This window comes from Cavia porcellus, unplaced genomic scaffold (assembly GCF_034190915.1).
Source record: "Cavia porcellus strain 051 isolate PalLab524CR breed Dunkin Hartley unplaced genomic scaffold, mCavPor4.1 scaffold_5, whole genome shotgun sequence".
Taxonomy (NCBI): domain Eukaryota; kingdom Metazoa; phylum Chordata; class Mammalia; order Rodentia; family Caviidae; genus Cavia; species Cavia porcellus.
Window position 1 is genome coordinate 48,858,624 of NW_026947488.1, and position 19,541 is coordinate 48,878,164.

Sequence of the window (19,541 nt, forward strand, 5' to 3'; positions counted from 1 at the left end):
GCAGAGATGAGGAAACCTGATATAGGCAGAGAGGTACAGTATGGGCAAACCTGAGTTAAGAAAGCCTTCTTTGTGACTGCTGCCACTGAAAACAAGGAGGGAAAATATCCCCCAGCTTTCTGGCTTAAGTGGCGAGGAGGATGTGAGTCCACAGCCCTGGGACAGGGACAGCTCTTCCTGCAATGGAAGAGCTGCCCATTCTCCCTAGCACAGGCCTGTGCCATCTCTCCTCTTAGAGGACTGTAACCACTGGGTAGCAGATTACTTCTTGAAATGTTCCATGATCTTAAGCCTCTGAGCTATATATGTGAGAGGTACAGAAGGGCAGGAAGGAAAAGAACTTCAGAGAGGGAGATGGGACTGAGAAAAAGGAGACAACTGTTTCTGCAAGTCCTCAGCTGCAGCGCCCACAGTCATGAGGAGCCTCAGAGAGGAAGACTGAGGCCTGATACAATTACTTCCAGCCGTGGAGCTGCACAGCCAAGGAACTGGGAACATTCCTGGGCAGGGGATTTAGCTCAGTGGCATAAGCACCTGCCTGGCAAGTAAAAGGTTGTGAAAAAGTGTGCACTCCTGCCAATGACCAAGGCCTTTCCAAATGGGTACAGTAGCTTTTTAGAGTCCAGGCCTTGATATTACAGGACACACCACGACCCCAAAGAGATGTCAGTTTCTTGCCTGCCCTGTAGGAGGGGTGAGATCGGTAGGTAGATGTAATTAGAGAGCACCCTATTTTCTTGCAGTAATTCTTTCTGCTAGCCAGAATCAGTCTCAGCAATCACCGCAATCCTAGCACTCAGCTAAGCGGACCTGCAGTGGGGAGAGACAGGTGGATGGGGTGATGTGCATTATCTCTCCATCCAACTAGTGGGTAGCCCATCCGGAGCTCAGTCCCCAAGAACTCCTAGGCTGGATGCTAGGAAGGAGATGATATGCTACTATTTCTTTTCCCTTTTTTTTTTTTTTTTTTTTTTTAATGCTCACGGAGCAAACAAAAACACTTATCAGTCAAAGGAGAGAAAAGGGTAGCTCCGCAGCGAGCCAGAGCCAGCCCGTAGGCGGGGCCAGCCCCCGCCAAGGAATGCTGCGCTTGCGCACAGCAGACGCCGAAGCTGTGAGCTCTCAGGGCGGTGGGCGGGGGCTGCCCGGGCATCCGGGTCCCTCACCCCGCCCCCGCTGCATGAATGAGAGGCGCGGCGCCCGCCCCTCCCCCACCGGGCCCGCCCCTCTCCGGGGGCAGCGGTGCGCCGTCTGCTGCCGCCACCTCGGCCGCACCGGGGCTCCGCTGACTGACTCGTCGCACGCAGCCATCCGCCCGCAGCCAGCCGCCGAGAGCTGAAGGTCTCACACTTCCACCGCCACCGTCGGCGCGCCAGAGTAAGTAAGCGAGCAAGAACGCCAGCACCGAGGGCCGCCGCCCCCGGACTGAGATTTAGGGGACCGGGCGGGTCCAGTCCGGGATGCTGGGGAGGACGGGGGCCCGCGCCAGCCCCCCTCAGACTGCCCAGCCTCGGCGGACCCGGCGGGGGCAGGAGGCTGGGACCGCGGCCCCAGGCCGGAGAGGGACGCGGGGGAGGGTCCGGCGCGGCCCGGGGCTGTCCCGCGGGCAGAGGGCGCGCCCTGTCACCAGGAGGTCACCGAGAACAGGTTGGCCGCCCCCTCGCACCCGGTCGCCCGAGCCTCGGTGTCTGTCTCGGGGCGTGGGAGGTGGCAGCGGTGAGCAGGGAGGCTCGGAGGATGGCGAGGACGGCCCCTGCGTGGTGGCGGTGGGGACGCGCCTTGGGGGGCGCGGCGTGGCAGTGTTTTCCTAGTCCCGATCCACTTCTCTCCTTTGTGGTGCTTATCTTGTGCGTGGTTGCCACAGTGTGCAAGTCATTGATCGGCCTGGAGACCCCTCTCCTCGTCTTACTCGTTAATGAAAGTCATATGGTGGCCTCATTATCTGTGGGTGGGGGCGTGTGTGCTCCCTCAGGCCAGAGAATTAAGGACCCTTCTTTGTTTCTGGTGACCGTGTGTGTGTGTGTGTGTGTGTGTGTGTGTGTGTGTGTGTGTGTGGGCGCGCGCGCGCGCGAGTGTGACCTCTGTGAAATGAGAAAATTAGAGATCATCAGAAGGGAAAAAAGGGGGTGCAAAGATTACTTCACACCTATACCTCATTTTGTCTCTGGTGTTACTTCAAATACCAGTTTTTTGTTTCTGACTGTAAAATCAGTGGGTTTTGTTAATTGAAAATTTATGGCTGTATCCTTAAGAACACCTTGCTTTTGGGGTGTAGATAATGGTAATATTCATATCTATGTGCATAGGAAAACTCCAACATACTGGACACTGCTTTCTGGATTTGGTTCGTGGGTAATGTCTTTATACTTACGTACATCCCTGTAGGAATACTCCAGCATATCTAGGACAGTTTTCTGGCTCTTCACTGTAGGTAGATTTTGTTTCTTCTCCTCCCTGTGAGAAGGTGGTCTGGCAGGTTCTTTCTACCTCCTTGCTCCCCCCCCCCCTTTAATACTTTGGCCAAGGGTTTTATTGCATATTACCTTGGCAGGCGCCCTGGCTTTGATCTGAATTTTCCTGTGTTCTGTTGTCTGGTTGTGCAGCCCAGCTCAATGGCTCCTCTTACAGGACTACTGAAAAACAGAACTACTTTTTTCATTGTCATCTCCAGAAAAAGAAGGAAGCTCTGCAGGTCCCAGAGTTGGACTCAGTAGAACTGCCTGCCTGACTGTTGGGCTGGTAAAGTTATGAGCAATTACAGCTGATGTAGAGACAGTTAAAAAGAGACCATTGTGATGGCACCAGCTATTCCTTGCTATTTTGTTTTTAAACCAAAATATTTAAATTTTAGAAGATAATTGTGACTAGATGTGGTGGTGCACCACTGTAATCCCAGCACTCAGAAGGCTGAGGCAGGAAGATTGCTGTGAGTTCAGGTCCAGCCTGGACTATAAAGTGAGTTCGAGGCCAGCCTGAACTGCATGGTGAAACCCTCTCTCTCTCTAAAAAAAAATAAATAAATAAAAAGGTTTTTTGTGTTGGGAAATTACATTCACTTTCTTTTTTTATGCTTCTAATTTTATAGAGTGATGGAAAATTATAGTTATAAAAATATACTTAAAATTATTTTATTATAATCTTTTGATTCAAAATAGTGGAAGGGCGATAGCTGGACATGGTGGCCCAAGCTGTAGTCCTGAGGACTGAGGCAAGAGAATTGCAAATTGGACAATTTATTGAGAACGTATCTTGGTGAAATAAAAAGGACTAAGGATGTAGTGCAGTGCTAGAATGTGTGCCTAACATGTGAGGCCTTGGGTTCAATCCCTAGTATTGCTAAAATATATACTGACATATACTGGACAATAGGAATAATTGGATGGGTTCAATTTTCTTCAGGATTCTCTTTAGCATTAGTTGTTTTTGAATCACATGTATTTTAATTTCTACTAATTTTCAGTGCAAAATGAAATGTAAACCCCCACAGCATCTGTTTATGCATATTCTCTCTGTTTAAAACATTTGCTTTTAGTTTGAAGAGGAAAATTTCCACTGGCTGAATCAGAATCCATTATTCTTGGTAAAAATTTGTACCTTATATTAACAAGTTTGAATTCTTTTTTTGTAACAGTTTTAACATTGGTAAAGATTTATACGTTTTCTTAATTGGATAAGTTTTGGTTTCATGGTATAATAAATTTTTAATATTAATGAACTTACAAACTCAAGTAGATCTAAAAACTAGTGTTGCTAATTGGAACTATCACTGAAGTAGCCTTACAAAACCACAATTTCATAGAGCTTTAATTTTGCAAGAGTGACTTAGCTATTTTTTATGTCAACAAAGGAACCTAATACAGCCTGCTCTTGTTATTTTAGCATTGTTAGTCAAAATTTTGCCAACATAGTCCAGTGTTTCTGTAGTGTGATAACTGATGAAAAATTCTAATGTAACTTTTATAACATGAAAGTAAATTACATTGTATTGTTTCTGTAGTAAATAATCACTATGTTAGTGCTGCTAATAATATATATTTGACATTTTGTTATCCAAAACTGGAACCTATTATCCTCCTGGCGATGTTTGCTAACAAAAATTTTTTTTTCCATTGACAGTTATCAATAGCTATTTTCTGCTTATTCTAAAACTGACAGTAATATTATTAATTATTAACTTGTACCATGAAAATTGTCTCTTTTTTTGGATTGGAACATGATTTTAAAATCAGCACTTTTAACAGCAGGGCATGGTGGCACACACCTATAATCCCAGTACTTGGGAGGCTGAGACAGGATCATCTCCCCAAGTTCCAGGCCAGACTACACTACATAGTGAGTTCATAGGGGCCAGCCTGAACTAGAACCTGTTTTAAAAAACCAAAACAGGGCTGGGGATTTAGCTCATTGGCATTTAGCTCATTTCCACTGCCTGGAAAATGTGAGGTTATGAGTTCAATCCCTGGTACCACCAAAAAAAAGAAAAAAACAGTTTCATATGATTCAGCTGATTTTGTTTTTAATGTTTGTACTATTTTTGTTTGTCTTTGCATAGTCTGGAAAACTATTTAGGACGTAGAGGATATAGCTGTCCTGTACAACCATCCTGCATTCTCATGCGTAGTTTACAGTTCCAAGTTAAATCAGAGTTCAGTATTGTATGCTATGACAGCGTTCCTGTTATTCACAGATGAACCATGAAGGGTACTGTTGTTACATTTTCTTCTCGCACAACTTTTGTTTTGCCTGGATGATATAATTGTGTCTTTTGTTTTTCATTTGCATAATTTTCTTTGTTGTCAGCCACTAATTTGACCTCAAACTCTGAGAGAACTAATAAACTTTCAGCATTTTCAGGTACTTTTTCATTTTCATTTCTTTTTCCTGGGAAAAAGTTCTTACCTTTCCTGTTCCAGTCTAGATTGGGTTGGTCTCCAACTACAGCATAGCTGTCATCCTAGGACTTCCCTTTGTCATCATCTTGGAAAATCCCTTTGCCAATACCTGTGTTAGCTCTATTTCCTGGATCCTGTCTTCCGTATTCTTTAGTGGCTTCCTGAGAAAAGGTACATACAAAACCTCATGTTCCTTCCTGAATTCAGAATTTACGTATCTGGAAATGCCTTTATTTTACCCTGCCATTTGAATGATGACTTAGCTCAATGGTGAATTCTACATTGAGAATTAGTGTCCCTTTTTTGAAGGCATTGTTCCATTATTAGGTTCTAATGTTGCTATTGAGAAGTCTGATACCATTCTCTTCTATTTCCTTTTTCCATTGAGCTGTATTTAGAAAAATTTGCATTTGGAAAAATTTTAGGATGTCTGGTATTCCTGACATTTCGTAATATACTTCGATGTAGGCCTTTTTCTCTCCTTTTGCTTGGAGGGTAGATTTTGTATTTTCATGACTGCATGGTATGTTTATACTCACACAGTTCGCTTTACCAGTATGCTATTTTTTGTGGGGGGGTGTGTTGTTTTGTTTTTGTTTTTGTCTTTTTCCAGATAGGGTTTCACTATGCAGTTCAAGCTGGCCTTGAACTCACTTTGTAAGGCTGGCCTTGAATCTCGAGTGCTGGGATTATGGGCATGCACCATCACTCGTGGCCTTCTTTGTGTTTTTGACATGCCTCTGTCTAAAGGTGGGGTTTTATTCCCTTTCTTAGAACCAGTACAAACATAAGTTCACCCTGGAATGTTTTGAGTCGTAATATCATGGTTCAGGAGCACAACTGGATGATCAGGAACACACACCTGCTAGGTGCCCAGGGCCATCAGGCCAAGTTCTCTGCTCACTTTTGCTTTATGGCACCTTTTCAGGCATTTTGAGATTAACCACTGGAGATGCATTTGTATTCGTTAGAGAATATGGGATGTTAAGATATTTTGCTGGTTTTTTTTAACTTTTAAATGAAATCATCAATGAAAATAACAGGTAACATCAAAGAATTTCTTCAAACAATGCAATGAAATCACCTCTAGAATGAACATGAAGCCATCAACTGCATTTAAAAGGAATCTACTTCAGTAAATAAAAGAACCATTCATGTCTTTAAGCTTCTTGATTAAATATCTTACCACTGAATGTGCCAAACAGATTGCAGGAATGTGACAAGAAGATGGAGACAGATTAAACTACAGAGACACACCTTGATTGGGCATTGTTAGAGTCCTGTTATGGTGTAGACACATTTTTAAAATATCCTTACCCATTATTTTTTCCTATTTATAGCTACTTTATCATTCATCTAACTTTATTACTAGACAAATTCAGATTCCTGTCCAAAATCTTAGAATGACCTACTTCTTCCAACTAGGCCCCACCTCCTGATAGCACATTCAGCCAGTGGACTCATGGATGAGGTTAGTGTCCCCATGATTCTGTCACCTCTGTAGACTCCACCTTGAACATTGCTCCATTGGCGAGCAAACCTTCAATACATGACTTTTTAGGAGTAAATGTCCTTCTTTATGTTGTTTTACATTATGTTTCCTTCTGTCTTCTTTGCTGAAACATTCGAAATAACCAACATGACATCAGACTTTTTAAAAGTGACTCTAAGACAGTTCTTTTCACTTCTCAGCTATCTGGAAAAGTAAATATAAATAGCAGTACAAGGTCATTCTGAAGGCCACATGAAGGACACAGAGGGCTCTGTAGAAGTGCAGAGTAGAAAGAACTAGGTTCTGCAAGCCTTAAGAAATTATTTTCTTCATGTTAATTTTTTTTTTTTACTTTATTCCTTGTTACTTGTCTTAGCTTTTATTTTAGAAGTTTGCTTAATAACCATGGGAATATATTAGGTTTTAAGATATATGCAAGCTTAAATTGTGGTTATAGAAATTGTTTCTTGAAGTAACTGACTTAGCAGTTTCTCTGCATTTTCCTTTTTTTATCTGGATAGGTAGTAGGGACTCTTTCAGTATCTGAGTGTTTCAGACCTAAGTGTAGTGTTGAGTAGTTGAAGATTCTAAAAGAATGCCAGATAGTTTGAAAGAAACTGTGAGTACTCCAACAAGTGCAGTCCTTTGAAAGCCAGCTGGCTAAGCCTTCTCTGCTCTGGAGGTAGGAAATACTTTGTTCCATGCCAGCTGGTCCAGAAATAGCTGGTCAAGGCCTTGTTTTTCATTGGCTACTCTTGGGAAAGCCAGCCAGGGCCTTCCACCTGCCCTAAAGATAGTCCGACACCAGAGAGTTGCACTGGGCCTCCCTTGTGCTTGTTCCAGGGAGTTGGAAAAAGCCTACAAGCGTGAGAGAAAGGAAGACTTCTTAGACAACACCACAAATGCACGTCATGTTAAGTAGTGAGTGAATTGCTGTGGAAAAGTTTAGTGAGTTTTGTCTTTTATTTTCATTTTCCTCTTCTTCTAAAGTTTTAGTCATTTGGATTAGTAACATTGTTCATCTTATTATAATGCCTGCTCCCATGGAAAACAGAGACTTCAAGAGAGGGGCTAATACTGTATGTTGTCCTAAAATATCTCATTTTATCTGCTTCTATGTTTTCCTAATTAGATAGGTGCTTATATCAGACAGTTTTTCACTTCTTTTAGTGAACTTATGTCATAGTAGTTTGAGATAAAAGAAGTGCAAATATGGCACTGAAAGATAATGAACATTCTTTACGTTTGATGATCGTGTCTATTGAATTTTTTTCAAATTTGGAAACTGATCACCTAGGTTAAGTTCATCTAGGCAAACCAAAACGTAAACAAACAAAACCCACAAGAACTGCCTGTATCTCTTTATTAATATTTCCCAAATCTGAGCATGTGAAATTATGTTCTGTGATATAATCTTGAAACAGGGTCTAGCTGTCATCTTCAGTAGTCTTTTCAAGATATGAGGGCAGTCTGACAGTGACATCTGTCAACCCATTGATTGCTATGGTTGATTTAACTGGCTAGCTAGAATTCTAGCCCCATTCCTCCCTCACCATTCCATGTGCATTTCTCGCACTGAGTACTCTATGGAAGAGAATGACCTTCCATGATGGAGGGAGATGTTTATTGGTCAAGAATATTCGTGCACCTGTGGTCCCCTGCTGGAACCTCCTAGCAGGCTCTCAAAGTTCATACCGTCTCTTCATCTTTGACTGAATTAAAAAGGTTGGCAGATAATAAAACATCAAATAATGAGTTAATATAGTTTGTGGGAAGTAGACGAGAAGGGAAATTAAAGATACAGGCTTTTCTTCAGTGAAAAAGAAATTGGTATTTTGTTAGCATGAAAGAAATCGCAAAATCATTTCCACAGAAATATGTTGGAAATCTTGCATGACTCTCATTAAAGATTTCACTCACACTTGTTATCTCTGAAAATAAGCCAGAAGGAGTTTTTGTGGTGATAATAAAGATTATTTTTTAAAATCACACAACAGTATGTTATAATAGCCAGAGATAATATACTAAAAAAACTATCTTTCCTGGTAATATATACTGAAAACATTTTATGCCTGTAGCTATGTATGTACAATATTATTTATTTACTCCTTACAACAATCCATAAAACATTACTTATGGATGTCAAAATTAAAGAAATAACCTATTCAGGTGCCCAGGTCCGGGATCAGGTTTAGATCCAAACCTCCATCCTCCACAGCCCCATTACCTGTCATACTGCTGTCAACTTTCTCATGAAGGCAGTCTCCTATTCAGATGCTGTCCTGCACCCATGCTTCTGAAGGGCTATTGAAAAAAGAAGTTCAGAGATCTTTGCAGAGAATAGCTGGAGATGAGGGAGAGATTTGGGAAGCGTCTACATATTTTTATCTCCTCTGATATTCTTGCAAAAGTACTACAATAAATAAAAGTGAAGTAAAAATGACTTGTTAGAATGGGCAAAGAGAATGTGTTAGTTTTCAAGGATTGCTGAAACAAATTGTGACAAAGTTGGTGGCTCATAACAAATTAATTCTCTCACAGTTCAGAAGTCAGAAAGCAAAGTGTCAGTCAGGGTGCTACACTCCCCAGTGAACAGGGGAGAATTCTCCCTAGCTTTCTGCAGCTATGTACATTTTCAGTCTTCTGTCTGCGTGTGGCCTTCTATTTCTCCCTCTGATAAAGACAACTGGCAGTGGATTTAGAGTCTACCCAAATAATCTAAAAAGATTTTATCTCCAGATCCTTTACTTAGTTACATCTACAGAGACCCTTTCTCCAAAAAAAGAGTCACATTCGTAGTTTCATGTATCTTTTGGGGAGTTCCCATTCAACCTACTACCAGGAATGTCTTTGGTGATAATTTTCAGTTTCACTGCTATTTCACACAGAATCCCAGAGTAGACAAGTATTCAATAAATATAAGATACACAGTGTGGAAAGATACTGGAAAGGCAGAAGGCCGAGGTTCAGAAAAAGGTTTAGGGGATCAAGGCAGATTTTGTGGAAGTAATATTGCTTGAGACAGATCATGAAGGATGGATACATTTTTATCAGGTAGTTGGCAATAGCGTGGAATATACAGAAGATAGTGGACATATCAAAAAAAAAAAAAAATGTGGGGACCAGGGATTTAATTCAGTGGTATAAGTGCCTGCCTGGCAAACATGAGATTGTGAGTTCAATCCCTGGTACCAAAAAAAATGTTAAAGCAGTATCTTCAGGGAACCATAACTAACATATTTGACTAATGCGTGTTATTAAAAAAAAAAAAACAGTATAGCCAGGCATGGTGGTGCATGCCTATAATCCCAGCACTTGGGAGGTTGAGGCAGGAGGATTGTTAATAGTTCAAGACCATCCTGGGCTACAAAGTGAGCTTAAGGCCAGCCTGAACTTCATACTGAGACCTTGTCTCAAAAAGACAAGAAAAAAAAAGTAATGTAGAATGAGGTTGAAATGCCAGGGACAATTCACTTGATTTAGACCTGCTTACCCATGAGAAAGTATTGTAAGAGTTTCTAACAGGGGCCTTAACAGTACAAGAAACCCCACTGAAAAGGGTTTCAGAATGGTTCATAACAACAACCACAACAATGGTTTAAGAACCAATGTTCTTTTAGAAATGAAATATTTTACATTTCAAATCTGTTTCTGGGAAGCCACTGATTTTCTTTTTGGTTTACTTTGCACTATTTTGAAGTTATTTTGAAAATTAAGCTCCACAGAACCTTTACTAGCAGTGTCTGGAATATACTGTGAATATTACATACTAAAATTTAAAATACTACTTCAGCAGGAATGTGAAGGAGGTCCGCATTCCTAAAAAGTAATCAAATGATTGCATAAAAAGAAAAATTTACAGCATTCACTTTAGAATGCAGCTGTGACTTCTGTTTTCTGTGTCTCAAGTTTCTCTTTTAATTCACTACCACCATCCATTTAGAACTCCAGAATTATATAAAAGCATGACAGTTGAAGGGGAGAATAGACAGCTGTGTTTTTAAAAGTTTTTTTTTAAGTATGTTGCATAAAACTACTTGTTCTGTACTGTTGATGTTCAATGAAATATTCTGCTCAGGCATAAAACAGGATTAATATTACATACTTGTCTGTGTTCTACAAGGAAAATGTAATTCTTCCATTTCTGTATAATCAACTGCCATGTAAATTTTTTACTCTTTTATTTTCCACTTGAGGTTAATATTACATAATAGATTTACCTGTACAGTTTGTCAGATTTCTCTACTAGTGACTTTCTTTAAAAATTATAAAAACAGTGAAAAGTAGATTGGTACAACATACATATACCTATTGCTCAAATTCAACAATTACAAGGTTTTGCCACATTTATTTCATTTATCTTTTATATTGCACCTTTCTTTGTTGGGGTAAACTAAATTCCAACCATTTTCTATAGCGTACTTCTATACATATCTCTAAAAATAAAACATTTTCTTATAGAACCAAAATACCATTCTCATATCTAACAAAATTAGCCGTTTCACTTTGCTATCATCTCACAACTAGACCCAGTGAAGCTTTGCCTGATTGTCTGAAGAATATCTTTTTAAGAGATGGTTTTTTCATACTCAGATTGACTATGAAATGAGTCACCTTGGTCATTTTGTCTCATGGCTATTTTAATCTAGGGCAGTTCCTCCTCTTCCTTTTTTTGTGTTGTCTCACGGACTTGTTGCGCAAACTGGGTCATTTGTTCTGTGGACTTTTCTCACTTGGGATTTACCTACTTGCATGATTGTGGTGATGTTTAATGTTCTATATTTTGTGTAAGTAGAGATTAGTTCTTGAGGCTGGATTAAAGTCAAGTTTCAGTTTCTTGACAGATGCCTAATATTGCATCATTTCTAGACATTTGCTGTTTCTGGATGTCGTCCCACTTCTATTGTTGCTGAAAGGCTCCGCTGGTGGTCATCAGCCAGCCTAAAAGCATTGTGTGTGTGGTGGCAAAATAATAATTTTTCTTGCTCTCTCATCTCTTCCACATTCATTAGCAAGACTTTTTTAAAGAGGGCCCTTATTTACCTCATCAGCTAGGTGTCTTGGAGCTACCCTGAAGTATAGTGTATATAAGAACCTGCCATGTAACTGTATGTACTTGTGAAGTACGTAACTTTTGTGTACTTTTGTGTATTTGATAAAAGATAACAAATTTTCATCACAATAAAAGGAATTAAGTTAACTGAACCAAAGATTTATCTTTTATTTAACGTGTGTTATGTTGAAATTCTGAGTACTATAGTAAAATAAGAATTAACTGCTTTTCTTTCACAGTTAAGACATGTGCTCCCGTACCTCCAAAGGTTAAAAGTACATATATAGAAAAGCCTTTTCTAGTCTCGAATCAAACAGTAGAGAGGGAAGAGTACTAGATTAACATAAAAGTTGGGGGATTCCCAAAGTTGATTTGACCCATCCTTTCTTCCTGAAATGTCTAATTCATTTATTCTTCATACAGTAGAGTCTCTGAGAGGTTAACTATCACTGAGTTACTAATAGGTTCTGAGATTGGGGACAAATATAAATGATAAAGAAAATTAACACTACAACAACATTGTTTTTAAAATTTATTTTCCTCCAATAAAATGAAAAAGATAATAGTGCTTTCTTTCTCTTTCTGCCTTTCTTTCTTTCTTCCTTTCTTTCTTTCTTTCTTTCTTTCCTTTCTTTCTTTCGAGACAAAGTCTCTCATGTAATTCAAGCTTCCCTGAAACTCTGTGCCGCCCAGGCTGGCCTTGAACTCTCAGCAGTCCTTCTGCCTCAGCCCCCCAAGGGCTGGGATTACAGGAATACACCACCATACCCAGCTCATGATGGGCATTTTGGGGTGTCTTTTTCCAGACCTGTTTGCCTCTTAAGCAAGATAAAAGCTTGATCAACAGCTTTTTGAATTAGAAAAAGAAATGCTGGCAGAGCACTTGCCTAGTTTGCTCTGGTTTTGAAGCTCAAACCAGAAAAAGAAAGAACGAAAGAAAGGAATCCTGAATTACAAAAAACCAAAAACTGCATTCTATACCACCTCAACCCCCTGCCCTCTACACTGAAATTAAGAAAAATTTTTAATATAATACTCTAGATCCTCTCAAACCAATTTTTATGGTTTCTCAGAAATACTACCTACTGATTCCAAATCCTTAATTACTCTGAGACTTATGTTAAAACCTACAAATTTGAATATTTTTATCCAGAGTTTCTCTTTAGTTGTTTCTTTCCCCATTTTAACTTGACATTAAATCTTTCATGCAGAAAGGAGCTTGACTTGTCAGATCTGTGGGTGCCTATCATCTGTAAAAACAAATAAAACCATTGGACATGCTCTGCCTTTTTAATGTTCTCTCTTAATAGCCTTTCTTTCTAGCAATTACTGGGCTTTTCTTCTGTGTAAGTGTGTTTGTGTCCCTGAAACATTGTTAATGTGGTCATGAAATTGTGTGTAGGTTAAAGAAATGAAAGCTGTGTATTTTAGAATTAATGCATAAATGCTTTTAAAAGCAGAGACAACTTTTCATTGAATAATTATTCTTTTTATTTAAATTTCACTTTATGGAATAGAGTTGTTGATCTCCATTTCTCATAATGCTTCTTTAACTTTGTATATCTTCACCTTCTTTTACTGAATATATTGCTACTAGTGAGTAATACCTTACTTACTTGTCCTGCTCTATTTTACCTCAAAAGTTTGTTTTTATTCATTTCCTAAATCCTTATACTCTGGAGAAAGTAACTTGGTATAAAAATTAACAGGTTAGTATGTTGTTTAGCTTAGTAACTATCTCTAGACAGCCTCTAATCACATTACTTGAGAACACCAAAAATACATGGTATGATCAAAATCCATGATATGTATTTAAATTTTAAATTTTCATTACAGTAAAAGGCATACTGCCATTAATTCCCTTCAAGATACTTCACTTCCAACACATTCCATTGTTCTTGCCACTTAGTGAAGCAGCTGTGAAAGTCCTCTCGTGAATGTTTTTAGTTATGCTGTCCTAGCTCCCTCAGTGTCCTGAATTAATTCAAAACACTTACTTTCATGATCATTTGGACTTTGGGGAAGAGTGAAACGTTGTGTGGTGCCAGATCTGGTGAATAAGGTGCATGAGGACATACTGCAGTGTTTTTATTTTATTTTATTTTATTTTTGTACCGGGGATTGAACTTACAACCTCACGCTTGTAAGGTAGACGCTTATGCCACTGAGCTAAATCCCTGGGCCTGCAGTGGTTTTATGAACCTGCGTTTCATTAGACAGCACTCAATAACAGCATTCACCATATTTTCCATCCCTCTGTATGCACTACTATGATTTCTCCATAGGCAAATCATTGATATGAATGTGGTATTTACTTAAAAATACAATCACTGTGGCTCTTCTCTGCAAAATAAAGAATACCATTACAAAGAAACCAGTATTGTTTGATTGAGATAGGCGCTCACCGTATAGTCCAGGCCAGTCTTGAAGGTGGCCCAAGCTGGCCTTGAATTTGTGATCCTCCAGCCGCAACCTCCTAAGTGCTGGGGTTACACACATGTGTCACCATGCCTGGCTAGCATAATCACTTTTGATCAATTGAGCTAAGTATGAAAGTTAATTATTTCTCCTCTGAGCTCTAAAATGGTTTTAGTGCTAAAAATGACATTTTCTAATTAGTGAATTAAACAGATGCTTGTAGAACGCCTCTGAGCTGTGCTTGGTCAGAGGCTACAGTCCAGTGATTGTCATATGACATGAAAAAATTGTTACTACATCACTGTAGCAAGTCACTACATTAGGCACTGGGCAAGAAGGGTTGATTTCGTCACTTTAATAAAGAACATGAAATTCCTTCGAGCAAAGAGCCTGTCTAGGAAATTATATTTCAACTCTGTTGCCTTACCTTCACCCTTGTTTAATGGAACCAAATTCCCCTGTGCTTGAACCTTACCATCCAGGTTTTGTCCTGTTACCTTGGGTGCTGGAAGTAGGAGGCCTGAAAGTGATGGATCATGACTGTTAGTGCTTTGAGGTTCTGATCTTTGAAAGCCACAAAGCTGTACATTCTACCAGAAACAAGGATAGTTTTTGTCTTTTTAATTTTTAAAAAAATTTTAAATATTTTGAGGGGGCTATAGAGAATCAAAGTCACAACTTTGCACTTGCCAGGCAGGCACTGTGGCACTGAACTATATTCCCAGCCCATAATGTCTTTTTAAGACTATTTCAGGTATTTCATCCAGTATATATTCTGCTTGGATTTACTATCTTACCTTCAGTCATGTCATATTTGTTGAGTATCTCTTATGTGCTAGGTATCATTCAGTCTGAATTTATAGAAAGCATATTTTTGGGTAAGGAAACTTCATGAATAGCTTTAATACATTTAATGAAGTTAAGTTTTAATTCAGTCCTGAATTTATTAGATTTCAGGATGTCATTTTAGTATTCCTTTTATGACATTTTTCATATGAACTGACTTTAAAGTTCCTGTAAAGCTGGAGAAAACTGTTTCCTTAGAAAATGTTAATTCTACAGGCTAAAATAATTTCTCACAAATGCAGTAAAAATCAGTGAAGCCTGCATTTAGATTTTATTCAAGCTAACTTCCAATTCTATTAGCAATCTAAGCATATATTTTGGCACAATAAATTTCAAGTTTATTTTCACTAGCTGGGTAGGGTGGTACACGCATATATTCCCAGCACTTGGGATACTGAGGCAAGAGAATACTTCAAATTTGAGGCTGATCTGAACTACACAGTGAGACCTCATCTCAAGAAAAAGGCCAAGATTATTTTCATAATGACAAAACAGTTGAATGATATAAGAAGCATGTGGGATTTGAGCTACTCTGACGATATCTGTTTAATCCTGTGGCCTTAGGGGACCCACCACCTCTCTGAGCTCAGATGAAGGTAATTATATATTTAAGAGTTATTGTGAATGTACTTTAGCAGAAAAATCATAATTTTGTGGCTAACCTAGGCAACTTGGCAGCACTATCAAAATAAAAGAGATGGGTATGTAGCTCAGTGGTTCTAGCCCCAGGGCAAAAATAAATAAAGTACTCTACTAAGATGATCGTTGTAGTGCAAGGGATGAGACAATGAGAGGAGCGAATAGAAGAACAAATCTTTGGTGCATCGCATTCTCTCTTTTTCATAGATACAAGGCCAGTTAAATGCTGCCTGCTTAGTTGCTGTGAGCTTAGTTGCTGAGCTGTGCCTAGTCAGAAGTTACAGTCCAGTGACTGTCATATGATATGAAAAAATTGTTACTATGTCATTTAAACTTTTAGGGAAAAAATATGTACATATAAAATGGGATATATGTATATCCCCTCCCTACCCTAAGGCACCACCAATCCCTTGCTCCTATAGACTTTATCTATTCTGGGCCTTTTATGTAAAATGGAATCACACAATATATGGCTCTTTGTGACTGGCTTCTTTCACTTGGCATGTTTTCAGGGTTCATCCTTGTTATCTTTTTGTTATTGTAAGATTCTTAAAAGCAAGCTGACCTATTCTGTAAGAAGAGATAAAGTAACTTTTTACAAGTTAAGAAAATTGACGTATTCCCTGGCTCATTGTTCCCTACAGATGATGAGAAAAGCTCTCTACAGTCACTATAGTTGCAGACCAAATAATGGTATTCTGGTATAGAATGCAGGAGACATTCATGTCTCATCCTTATTCTTAGCAGCGTTAGTGTATGTAAATAATGTCATGATTATTGGTGTATCTTTCAGTAAGAGGACAATAATCTGTAACATACATAGACAAGTGTTGTGCCACTGAGCTATATCCCTGGCCCTTTAACGTACATAGTCTATAGGACTGTTATAACCAAAACTGTTGTGCCATTGTCATTTTTATTTGATATTTTCCTTTTGTAACTAATTTTTCTGCTGATTATTCTGTATAATGACCCAATATTATATAGTGTCTAGGCTTATATGCTTAATTTTTAGTTATATGAGCTTTATGAATCAAATTGTAGGTATTTTATTTTGGGATAACCAATTAGCTTATATTACAGATTAACTATCTCTAATCTGAAAATCTGAAATCTAAAATGTTCCAAATCTGTAACTCTGAGTAGCAACATAATAAGTGTAAATCTCATCCTTACTGCACAGGAGGGCGGCATCCACATTACGGGGAACAGGATGGGAAAAGGCATAAAGTAGAATCTAGAAGGCGCCTCTGAGAGATGTGCTAAACATGAATCTTGGCCACTTCTGTATGCATCCATTGCTGACCAGAACTGAGACGTGTGGACATGCCTAGCTGCAAAGACAGCTGGAAAGCATAGCCACGCACCTATAAACTCTTAAGTACAGTTGGAGAAAGGAAAACAGGGAAGGGAGGGAAGGAGGGCAAAGCATTATTAGTCTTTGCACAGTCCTGCTAACCATTAAAAAGGGAAAACGGAGGAGCATTTGCCTTTATGTCTCTTCTCTAAAGAAGGATTCAGTGTTTCTAGTAGCTGATACTGATTTTCTGAATGGAAATGTCCTTTTAGAGGATAAATGCTGAGAACTTAATGGAAATTTCTCTAAGAATGTATCATTGGGGCTGGGGATTTAGCTCAACGGCATAAGCGCCTGCCTTGCAAGCAGGCAGTCATAAATTCAATCCCTGGTACCGATAAAAAACGAAAAACGAAAAAAAAAAAAAAAGAATGTATCATTTTCCTTTCTGTAATTGGGCTAGTGCAAGGGGGTCATCCAGGAGAGCATTGCTAGATGCATTTCCCAGTTTTACTTATAGGTTGATATTACGGTTTATGAACCAACTTCTTGTGAGTTGAATTAATATAAATTTTTCCACAGAGTATAATATCCCCTGGGGAAAATGATAAACGGAGAATAGACCCAACCCTAGATATATCTTACCTTGCTGGAAACATACACCTCAAGGCTTTGCCTGTCTGGCATGAGATACTCTTCTGTTATTCCTGATCTTGTAGGGCAAAAAATTAGTATAGTCTAATATATCCACCTTTAAAATGAAAGCAATAGAACTCTGCATGATAAAGATTATGGTAGTGGTCAGGTTATTTTATTTTACTTTATGTTGTGGTACTGGGAATTAAATTCAGGGCCTTCACACTGAGCCACAGCTTTTTTTTCTAATTATTTTAAATTTTGAGACAGAATCTGACTTACACAGGATCTTAGGCTGGACACAAACTTGTGATCCTCCTGCTCAACCTCCTAGAGTCCTGGGATTAGACACGGGTGCTACCATGTGCACAGCTTGGTAAACGTTTTTACAAAAGAAAAGTCAACCTGACTAATGATCCTGCGAGTCTTTACTCTTTAAAAGCCATTTAGGGATAAATGATTCACTGTTCTGAAATGACTGATATTTTCAGAGTTTTTCAAAATATAAAATCAGCAGAACCTGACTCATGCCCCAGACAATTGAACTAACATACCTCATCTGCCCCGTTGTCTGTTTCATCCTCTGTGTAAAACCATCTTAATGATGAAGTCTTCCTGTATTTTTCTTCAAAAAACAAGGCTCTACTAATAGACAAAGGAGATAGAAATATAAGGTATTAGACCAGGTCAAAGTTCATAAAAAAGCAGCCTGAGCTGGGTGCTGTGGCCCATGTGTCTATATTCTGAGATACTCAAGAGGTTCAGGCATGAGGATCTAACATCTGAAGCCAATCTGAACAATTTAGTGACACCCTGACTCAAAATAATAAAAGTAAAAAGAGGGGATGTCATGCAGTGACAGAGCACTTGCCTAAGCTTGTGCAAGGCCCTAGGCTTAGTGACTAGTACCCCTTGTTCACACACACACACAGGCCTGCATACTTTGCTAGATTCATAACCGTTTGAAGATTTCTGAGTTAGTCATGAGCATCATAGAATTTTTATTCTACAAAATTAAGATCCAAAAACTGATAGGCTTTTAATGTACACAGATTAGCCACCTGGAAATTATTGTTGAAGAAATACAGCTAAACTAATGCCACTTCTCCAAGTTTCATATTCCACCTGTCACTTCAGAAAATCTACTATGGTCCAGAGTTGCCCAGGCCCACGTGTGGCTCAGTCCCAAATAATTCCCTGCTCAGAAAAATTTAAACACTAACCTTTATATTAACCTTGCACCAGGAAATCAGGAGAAACCTTAATGGCAATTATAAGCATTCTGTGCTGGACATACCCTGTCATTTACTGATGGCAAATCAAGATTTTCTTGCAATCCTAACTAGGGAATAACTAAGTCAGGGACTGCAGAATTAATGCCTGTGCTGTTGGTGCCTATAGAAGGTTTTACTTGCATTTCAGCCTTTGTATTTCACAGCATCTTGTAGCATTTCATTGGTTATAATTTCTGACATTAAATGGCAGTGCTAGCATCCTGTCCACTATGTTTCACCCCTGTCAAGACTTCCACTATATTTTCATATCTATTCTAACATTGGATCATTCCACTTGATTGCATTGCAATATTTTGACTAGTCAAATATGTACTCGTATTGCTATTTTCTTCACCATCTGAATGAAGCAAGTCTGCATCCCGTGTCTGTATCAGTCAATTTTTGCTCCATTTCATTGTCACAGGAACTTGAGCTCACATGGCCAATGTCAAAGTTATCATTATCATCGGCATATACCAAACCATACTTCTGTTATAAAAGCATGTATTTTAACCACAATGGATCATCTTTATCATCTGTGCATAAATAATCTGATGATTCACTTTTGATCTCTACAATTTACAAATCTGATTTTTCATTTGCCATTATACTGAATTGGGCTATTTCTACCAGAAAAATCCAAAGAAAACTTTTTTTTAACAAATCCTGGAGCTGTGTGGGTCTGTTAGACACTCATGATGCTTGGATAAACATACACAAAACTAGCACATAAAAGTGGGTCCATATCCTGTTATGACACTTTTGTACATCTGCACACTTCATCATACTAAATCAGAAAACACAAAGATTGTTCCCTGCCCTCAGGGGAAGGTAACTGAGATACATAGCCAGCTACTAAAAGTACAAATTTACAGTAGAAAAGTAAGGGATGGGTCCGCTGAACCGTCTTATGTTCTAAAAAAGACTCACAACCTTCTGCAGGGCTAAGTTTGAACAAGGGTCACTTATAGCACAGCATGTTTTATGTTACCAG

The 19,541-nt window shown here is 39.0% G+C and overlaps 1 protein-coding gene across 2 annotated transcripts in view; it reads left to right on the forward strand.

The window, feature by feature from the left end:
* The first annotated feature begins 1,132 nt into the window (after positions 1-1,132).
* Rnf24 (ring finger protein 24) overlaps positions 1,133-19,541 on the forward strand; it is a 58,773-nt gene continuing 40,364 nt past the window's right edge. Inside the window, exon 1 of one of the 2 annotated variants that reach the window (XM_013159765.3) lies at positions 1,133-1,377. The gene's annotated coding sequence lies outside the window, so the exon portion shown is untranslated. The remainder of the gene's footprint in view (positions 1,378-19,541) is intronic. The other variant, XM_003476609.5, reaches the window with a different exon arrangement.